Genomic DNA, 9665 nt, shown 5'->3' with positions numbered 1-9665 from the left:
CAAACTGTGACCCCAAAAGTGATGACTCTGACCAATAGATATCTTTTATGTTAAAACAAACTTTAATTCTGATCACTATACCCGAAATGGTCGCCAACTATTACTTCACCTACTTGTCCTTTGTTCCCCACTACTCGGTCTAGAATTGCATCTCCTCTCATTGGATTTGTCACCAACTGGTTGAAAAAAATGACAAAATGTATGAATTTTTTTCCCTCACTTCCCCTTATATTGTTTGAATCGCAGTTTATATTGGGATAGTTAAAATCTCCAACCATTATGCCCTCTTGTTCTTACAGGCAGAAATCTGCCAACATATTTGATCCTCCAAGTTCCTTCCACAATTTGGGGGTCTGTAGTATACTCCCAGTAGTATGACTGCCTCTTTTTTATTTCTAAGCTCAATCATTAAAGCCTTATTTGTGACCCATTTAGCATATCATCCCTTCTCACTTCTGGAATTGATTCTTTAACCATTAATGCTACTCCCCCTCCTTTTCTATCTCCTACTCTATCGTATCTGAAAACTTTACTGAGCTGCCAGGGTCAGGGATATCTCGGATCGTGTCTTCAGGATCCTTAAGGGGGAGGGCGAGCAGCCAGAAGTCGTGGTGCACATTGGTACCATCGACATAGGTAGGAAAAGGGGTGTGGAGGTGATAAACAAGTTTAGGGAGTTAGGCTGAAAGTTAAAAGCCAGGACAGACAGAGTTGTCATCTCTGGTTTGTTGCCATATATTTAAGCGAGGCTAGGAATAGGGAGAGAGTGCAGCTGAACACGTGGCTGCAGGAATGGTGTAGGAGGGAGGGCCTCAGGTATTTGGATAATTGGAGCGCATTCTGGGGAAGGTGGGACCTGTACAAGCAGGACGGGTTGCATCTGAACCAGAGGGGCACCAATATCCTGGGAGGGAGGTTTTCTAGTACTCTTCGGGAGGGTTTAAACTAATTTGGCAGGGGAATGGGAACCGGATTTGTAGTCCAGCAACTAAGGTAGCCGATATTCAGGACGCCAAAGCGTGTAATGAGGCAGTGGGGAAGGGAACACTGACAAAGGAGAGTACTTGCAGGCACGGAGATGGGTTAAAGTGTGTATACTTCAACGCAAGAAGCATCAGGAATAAGGCAGGTGAACTTAAGGCATGGATCGGTACTTGGGACTACGATGTGGTGGCCATCACGGAAACTTGGATAGACGAGGGGCAGAAATGGTTGTTGGCGGTCCCTGGTTATAGATGTTTCAATAAGAATAGGGAGGGTGGTAAAAGAGGTGGGGGCGTGGCATTGTTAATTAGAGATAGTATAACAGCTGCAGAAAGGCAGTTTGAGGAGTATAACCCTAATGAGATAGTATGGGTTGAAGTCAGAAATAGGAAAGGAGCAGTCACCTTGTTAGGAGTTTTCTATAGGCCCCCCAATAGTAGCAGAGATGTGGAGGAACAGATTGGGAAACAGATTTTGGAAAGGTGCAGAAGTCACAGGGTAGTAGTCATGGGTGACTTTAACTTCCCAAATATTGAGTGGAAACTCTTTAGATCAAATAGTTTGGATGGGGTGGTGTTTGTGCAGTGTGTCCAGGAAGCTTTTCTAACACAGTACGTAGATTGTCCGACCAGAGGAGGGGCAATATTGGATTTAGTACTTGGTAATGAACCAGGGCAAGTGATAGATTTGTTAGTGGGGGAGCATTTTGGAGATAGTGACCACAATTCTGTGACTTTCACTTTAGTAATGGAGAGGGATAGGTGCGTGCAACAGGGCAAGGTTTACAATTGGGGGAAGGGTAAATACGATGTTGTCAGACAAGAATTGAAGTGCATTAGTTGGGAACATAGGCTGTCAGGGAAGGACACAAGTGAAACGTGGAACTTGTTCAAGGAACAGGTACTACGTGTCCTTGATATGTATGTCCCTGTCAGGCAGGGAAGAGATGGTCGAGTGAGGGAACCATGGTTGACAAGAGAGGTTTAATGTCTTGTTAAGAGGAAAAAGGAGACTTATGTAAGGCTGAGGAAACAAGGTTCAGACAGGGCATTGGAGGGATACAAGATAGCCAGGAGGGAACTGAAGAAAGGGATTAGGAGAGCTAAGAGAGGGCATGAACAATCTTTGGCGGGTAGGATCAAGGAAAACCCCAAGGCCTTTTACACATATGTGAGAAATATGAGAATGACTAGAGCGAGGGTAGGTCCGATCAAGGACAGTAGCGGGAGATTGTGTATTGAGTCTGAAGAGATAGGAGCGGTCTTGAACGAGTACTTTTCTTCTGTATTTACAAATGAGAGGGGTGATATTGTTGGAGAGGACAGTGTGAAACAGACTGGTAAGCTCGAGGAAATACTTGTTAGGAAGGAAGATGTGTTGGGCATTTTGAAAAACGTGAGGATAGACAAGTCCCCCGGGCCTGATGGGATATATCCAAGGATTCTATGGGAAGCAAGAGATGAAATTGCAGAACCGTTGGCAATGATCTTTTCGTCCTCACTGTCAACAGGGGTGGTACCAGGGGATTGGAGAGTGGCGAATGTCATGCCCCTGTTCAAAAAAGGGACTAGGGATAACCCTGGGAATTACAGGCCAGTTAGTCTTACTTCGGTGGTAGGCAAAGTAATGGAAAGGGTACTGAAGGATAGGATTTCTGAGCATCTGGAAAGACACTGCTTGATTAGGGATAGTCAGCACGGATTTGTGAGGGGTAGGTCTTGCCTTACAAATCTCATTGAATTCTTTGAGGAGGTGACCAAGCATGTGGATGAAGGTAAAGCAGTGGATGTAGTGTACATGGATTTTAGTAAGGCATTTGATAAGGTTCCCCATGTTAGGCTTCTGCAGAAAGTAAGGAGGCATGGGATAGTGGGAAATTTGGCCAGTTGGATAACGAACTGGCTAGCCGATAGAAGTCAGAGAGTGGTGGTGGATGGCAAATATTCAGCCTGGATCCCAGTTACCAGTGGCGTACCACAGGGATCAGTTCTGGGTCCTCTGCTGTTTGTGATTTTCATTAATGACTTGGATGAGGGAGTTGAAGGTTGGGTCAGTAAATTTGCAGACGATACGAAGATTGGTGGAGTTGTGGATAGTAAGGAGGGCTGTTGTCGGCTGCAAAGAGACATAGATAGGATGCAGAGCTGGGCTGAGAAGTGGCAGATGGAGTTTAACCCTGAAAAGTGTGAGGTTGTCCATTTTGGAAGGACAAATATGAATGCGGAATACAGGGTTAACGGTAGAGTTCTTGGCAATGTGGAGGAGCAGAGAGATCGTGGGGTCTATGTTCATACCTCTTTGAAAGTTGCCACTCAAGTGGATAGAGCTGTGAAGAAGGCCTATGGTGTGCTCGCGTTCATTAACAGAGGGATTGAATTTAAGAGCCGTGAGGTGATGATGCAGCTGTACAAAACTTTGGTAAGGCCACATTTGGAGTACTGTGTACAGTTCTGGTCACCTCATTTTAGGAAGGATGTGGAAGCTTTGGAAAAGGTGCAAAGAAGATTTACCAGGATGTTACCTGGAATGGAGAGTAGTTCTTACGAGGAAAGGTTGAGGGTGCTAGGCCTTTTCTCATTAGAACGGAGAAGGATGAGGGGCGACTTGATAAAGGTTTATAAGATGATCAGGGGAATAGATGAGTAGACAGTCAGAGACTTTTTCCCAGGGTGGAACAAACCATTACAAGGGGACATCAATTTAAGGTGAAAGGTGGAAGATATAGGAGGGATATCAGAGGTAGGTTCTTTAGCCAGAGAGTAGTGGGGGCATGGAATGCACTGCCTGTGGAAGTAGTTGAATCGGAAACATTAGGGACCTTCAAGCAGCTATTGGATAGGTACATGGATTACGGTAAAATGATATAGTGTAGATTTATTTGTTCTTAAGGGCAGCACGGTAGCATTGTGGATAGCACAATTGCTTCACAGCTCCAGGGTCCCAGGTTCGATTCCGGCTTGGGTCACTGTCTGTGCGGAGTCTGCGTGGGTTTCCTCCGGGTGCTCCGGTTTCCTCCCACAGTCCAAAGATGTGCAGGGTAGGTAGATTGGCCATGATAAATTGCCCCTAGTGTCCAAAATTGCCCTTGGTGTTGGGTGGAGGTGTTGAGTTTGGGTGGGGTGCTCTTTCCAAGAGCCGGTGCAGACTCAGGGGGCCGAATGGCCTCCTTCTGCACTGTAAATTCAATGATAATCTATGATTAATCGAGGACAAAGGTTCGGCACAACATCGTGGGCCGAAGGGCCTGTTCTGTGCTGTATTTTCTATGTTCTATTACTAACTTTCTACCTCCATTTTCCTTATCTGATTTTGACCTATCTGTTCCTACTCCTGGAATCCCACCCCCTGCCATACTTAAATACGCCCTAACAGAACTAGCAAAAGCCCCCGCAAGGACATTGGTCCCAGCTCTGCCTGTGTGCAACCTGTCCAGTTTGTACAAGTGCCATCTGCATCAGAACTGGCACTGGTACCTCAAGAATCTGAATCCCTCCCGGCTACACCATCTCTCCAGCCACGCATTCATCTGCTCTATCCTCCTATTCCTTATTCTGGCTTTATTTCTAAAGTTTTACCTATTTCTAAATGTTATAACTTGCCTGCTTATCATTGGCTGGGGACTAATGGCAATCCCACAATCCTTTGGGAGTATGAGCTTCCCCAATGAGGGGGCCGGAGAAATCATTGGCAGATTCCCTGCCTAAATAAAGCTGACCAATTTGGAACCGGCTAGAGGAGAATGAGCAGCAAGGGAGTTGCTGCTGCTGTTGTATTTAACATGTTATTGTAAATAAATGTTATTTCTTTCTATACTTCAACTCGTGCTGGATTCTTCGTGACCCTCGCAAAACTGGCGACGAGGGTTAAAGTGAATAGCTGTCTACACTGCTGAAGCCACCTCCCTGGATTTTTGTTGGATACAGGTTGGAAGTTGTTTTCTATTATACCATGCCACTGTACGGACGTTTGGATGTTTTTGACGCTGCGCTGGAAAGCTGGAACCAGTACGCACAACAGATGCGTTACTATTTTCGGACAAACAACATCACCGAACACGAGCGCCAGGTGGTCATATTGGTCACCGCCTGCGGCCCGCATACATTTGGGGTGATTAGGAGCCTTACGTACCCAGTTGCGCCGGACACCAAAACGTTTGATAGATTTGTGAACTTAGTGGGGCAACAGTTTAACCCAACCCCGTCCACGATAGTCCAGCGTTACCGGTTTAATACCGCTGAGAGGACCCCAGGAGAATCCCTTGCCGACTTTCTATCCAGGCTACGCAGGATTGCGGAGTACTGTGACTATGGTGAGACCTTGTCAGAAATGTTACGCGAATGTTTGGTTTGCGGTATTAACAATGCGGCCTCCCAGAGAAAGTTGTTGGCTGAGCCAACATTGACTTTTCAACAGGCCATTCAAATAGTATTGTCCCGAGAGAGCGCAGAACGAGGAGTGCAGGAGCTACAGGGAATGGAGGTGCATGCCTTGGGGCGCAACCCCTTCCGTCCGAAAGCCCCCCCCCCGCACTCCTGCGGTACCTTGGGCGACGCGACGTCCGGATCGACTCCAGTGTCCGTCGGACATTCTTCCCCAAAGGGAGCCTTCTCCAGAACCAATGGATGAGGAGCCATGTCCGTGTCAGACCTGTGGGCGCCGACCTCATCGCGGACGCCGGTCCTGGGAGTGCCAGAGGCGCCGTCTTTCCGTCAGAAACTGGGGCCAGCCCAGGGGCCGTACCTTCCATTTGGATGAACCTGCAGCGACTACTCCTGAGGACGTGGAGACGGAGGACGACTGCCTGCAGCTGCATTGTGTGGCAGCTCCCCGTGTGGCCTCCATTAAGGTGACAGTACGGGTACCCATTTGAGATGGAGTTGGACACTGGTGCAGCGGTCTCCGGGATCGCCCAGAGGACATTCGACCCCATCAAGCAGGGTATACAGACCCTTGCATTAACCGACACATAGGCCAGGTTGGCCACCTTTACGGGGGAACCATTGGACATTGCAGGAACTATGATGACCCCTGTTATTTATGGACGCCAGGAGGGGTGGTTCCCACTTATCGTGGTGCGCGGCCATGGGCCCAGCCTGTTCGGTCGGGACTGGTTGCGCCTTTTGCGGCTGCAGTGGCAGCACATCCTCCAAACAGTTTCTGAAGGGTTGGCTGAGGTGCTAGGACGATACCCAGATGTATTCCAGTCCGGTTTGGGGAAAATAAAAGGGGCTATGGCCGTATCCAAGTCGAACCAGGAGCCACGCCGCGCTATTTCCGGGCGCGCCCGGTGCCTTACGCCTTGCTCGAGAAGGTAGAAGGGGAGCTCACTCGTTTGGAGACTTTAGGTATTATCAGGCCCGTCCGTTTCGCTGACTGGGCAGCATCAATTGTACCTGTAATGAAGCCAGATGCCACAGTTCGCTTGTGCGGCGACTATAAACTTACAGTGAATACGGCTTCCCGGCTCGACCGATATCCAGTGCCTCGCATAGAGGACCTCTACGCGAAGCTTGCAGGCGGACTCTCGTTCACAAAATTAGATATGAGTCATGCCTACCTACAGTTGGAGCTGGACCCTGCCTCCTGGCCATATGTAATGATTAATACACGATTAATACGGGGCCTGTTTGAATATACACGGTTGCCCTTTGGGGTATCCGCTGCCTGCACTATTTTTCAACGTGTCATGGAGGGCATTTTGAGAGGTTTACCACGTGTTGCTGTCTACTTAGACGACGTTTTGATTACAGGGATGTCGGAGCAGGAACATTTGGAAAATTTGGAAGCTGCCCTTAGACGCTTTTCGGAGGCTGGAGTCCGTTTACGTCGCACAAAGTGCGTATTTCAGGCAAAGGAAGTAGTCTACCTATGTTATCGGGTGGACCGCGACGGTTTGCACCCCGTCGCAGAGAAGGTGCGTGCCATTCAACAGGCCCCCGCCCCGACTGACACTTCGCATCTTCGTTCTTTTCTCGGCCTCGTAAACTATTACGGGAAGTTCCTCCCCAATCTGGCAACTACGCTGGCCCCTTTGCACCTTCTGCTAAAGAAGAATCACGCCTGGGTTTGGGGTCAGCCGCAAGAAACCGCTTTCCGCGGCTAAAACAACAATTGTCCTCTGGGTTACTAACCCACTATGATCCTGGAAAGCCTTTGCTCATCACCTGTGATGCATTCCCGTATGGTATTGGGGTCGTCCTGTCCCACAAGATGGAGAACGGGCATCCCGCACATTGACTGCAGCGGAAAAGAAGTACGCGCAGATTGAGAAAGAGGGCCTGGCGGTGGTCTTTGCGGTGAAACGCTTCCACCAGTACGTGTACGGCCGCCACTTCACTATCGTGACTGATCATAAGCTTCTGCTGGGACTTTTCAGAGAGGATAAGCCAATACCGCCCATCGCTTCTGCACGGATCCAGCGCTGGGCTTTGTTGCTTGCTGCATACGAGTATTCTCTGGAGCACAAACCAGGTACGCAGATAGCAAATGCCGACGCACTGAGCCGATTGCCTTTATCGACCGGCCCCATGTTGACTCCCACGACCGGTGAGGTGGTTGCAACCCTAAATTTTATGGACACCTTGCCTGTCACGGCATCACCGATCCGTGAGTGGGCCCAGACGGAGCCAGTCCTGTCAAAGGTTCGGCACATAGTTCTGTATGGTGGGAGCATAGACGGCTCCCAGGTGAGTTGCAGGCATTTTCCTCCAAGCTGTCAGAATTTAGCGTGGAAGACGGTCTCCTCTTGTGCGGGACTCGTGTGATTATCCCGGAAAAAGGACAGGAGCTGATACTAAGAGACTTGCACAATGGGCATCCGGGTGTGACCAAAATGAAAATGTTGGCCCTGAGTTATGTCTGGGGGCCTGGCCTCAACACTGACATTGAGAAGGTGGCCCAAAACTGCTCCATTTGCCAGGAGCATCAGAAGCTTCCGCCGGCCGCGCCCCTACATCACTGGGAATGGCCAGGGCGGCCTTGGGCACGCTTGCATGCGGACTTCGACGGTCCTTTACAAGGATCCATGTTCTTTCTATTAATCGGTGCCCAGTCTAAATGGTTAGAGGTGCATAAGATGGTAGGCACAACGTCCTGTGCAACAATCGAGAAGATGCGTTTGTCTTTCAGTACGCATGGCCTCCCCGAGGTGCTGGTCACGGACAACGGCACTCCGTTCACAAGTGAGGAGTTTGCGAGGTTCATGAAGATGAACGGCATCCGCCATATCCACACCGCTCCATACCACCCGGCTTCAAATGGGTTGGCGGAGCGCGCACTGCAGACATTCAAACGAGGCCTAAAGAAGCAGTCTTCTGGGTCGATGGACACGAGACTGGCTCGTTTTTTGTTTTCATATAGGACAACCCCACATGCGGTGACTGGGGTAGCTCCCACGGAACTCCTAATGGGCCGGAGACTTCGCACCTGCCTTAGCATGGTTTTCCTAGACATTGGCGCAAAAGTACGCTGCACACAAGAACGACAGGGACATGGTTTTTCTTGGCCTTTGCCGACTCGGCAGTTTGCACCCGGTGACCCAGTGTTCATTCAGAATTTTGCTGGTGGTGCCCAGTGGGTCTCTGGCGTAATCTTTCGCCAAATGGGCCCTATCTCTTACCAGGTGCAAGCCCATGGTCGTCTCCAGCGCAAGCATGTCGACCACGTTCAGTCTAGAAGACCATCCCTTCCAAAGATTCTCCGCCCCCGGAGCTCATTTTAACAGCCGCAGAGACCAGGCACAGTGGAAAGTATTCCTCACAATCTTCCTCTGGTGCCGCACTCAAAGCCTGCGCAGGTCGTTGCAGAACCTGAGACGCCAAGATGACGGAGGCAGCGGACTCCAACTTCGAGATGGAGACACAGGACGCCTCAGAGGGGGAATCCTCGTGCCCACGGGCCGTGGATATACAACTGCTACGCTGATCAGCACGGAAGCGTCATTCTCCGTCTTGTTACACACCGCCCAATCCAGCGCCTCGTGCGGCAAAACAAGTCCGACGGCCTCCTTTGCCAGGGTCTTCGGTGGATTCCTTGGACTTTGGGGGGGAGGGATGTTATAACCTGCCTGCTTACCATTGGCTGGGGACTAATTGCAATCCCATAATCCTTTGGGAGTATGAGCTTCCCCAATGAAGGGGCCGGAGAAATCATTAGCAGATTCCCTGCATAAATAAAGCTGGCCAGTTTAGAACCGGCTAGAGGAGAGTGAGCAGCAAGGGAGTTGCTGCTGCTATTGTATATATATGTTATTGCAAATAAATGTTATTTCTTTCTATACTTCAACTTGTGCTGGATGGGCAGCACGGTAGCATTGTGGATAGCACAATTGCTTCACAGCTCCAGGGTCCCAGGTTCGATTCCGGCTTGGGTCACTGTCTGTGCGGAGTCTGCACATCCTCCCCGTGTGTGCGTGGGTTTCCTCCGGGTGCTCCGGTTTCCTCCCACCGTCCAAAGATGTGCAGGTTAGGTGGATTGGCCATGCTAAATTGCCGTTAGTGTCCAAAATTGCCCTTAGAGTTGGGTGGGGTCACTGGGTGGAGGTGTTGACCTTGGGTAGGGTGCTCTTTCCAAGAGCCAGTGCAGACTCGATGGGCCGAATGGCCTCCTTCTGCACTGAGAATTCTATGATAATCTATGATTCTTCGTGGCCCTCACAAAACTAAATAAATATGTTAGCCAGA

General features: G+C 49.7%; 1 protein-coding gene across 1 annotated transcript in view; it reads left to right on the top strand.

Annotated features, from left to right (window-relative positions):
* Positions 1 to 9665, top strand: part of LOC140411190 (dynein axonemal heavy chain 8-like) — a 2783184-nt gene that overhangs the window by 2575641 nt on the left and 197878 nt on the right. The gene's annotated exons all lie outside the window — the stretch shown is intronic.

Source organism: Scyliorhinus torazame, chromosome 4, assembly GCF_047496885.1.
Source record: "Scyliorhinus torazame isolate Kashiwa2021f chromosome 4, sScyTor2.1, whole genome shotgun sequence".
Taxonomy (NCBI): domain Eukaryota; kingdom Metazoa; phylum Chordata; class Chondrichthyes; order Carcharhiniformes; family Scyliorhinidae; genus Scyliorhinus; species Scyliorhinus torazame.
This window is presented reverse-complemented; position numbering and strand designations above follow the sequence as displayed.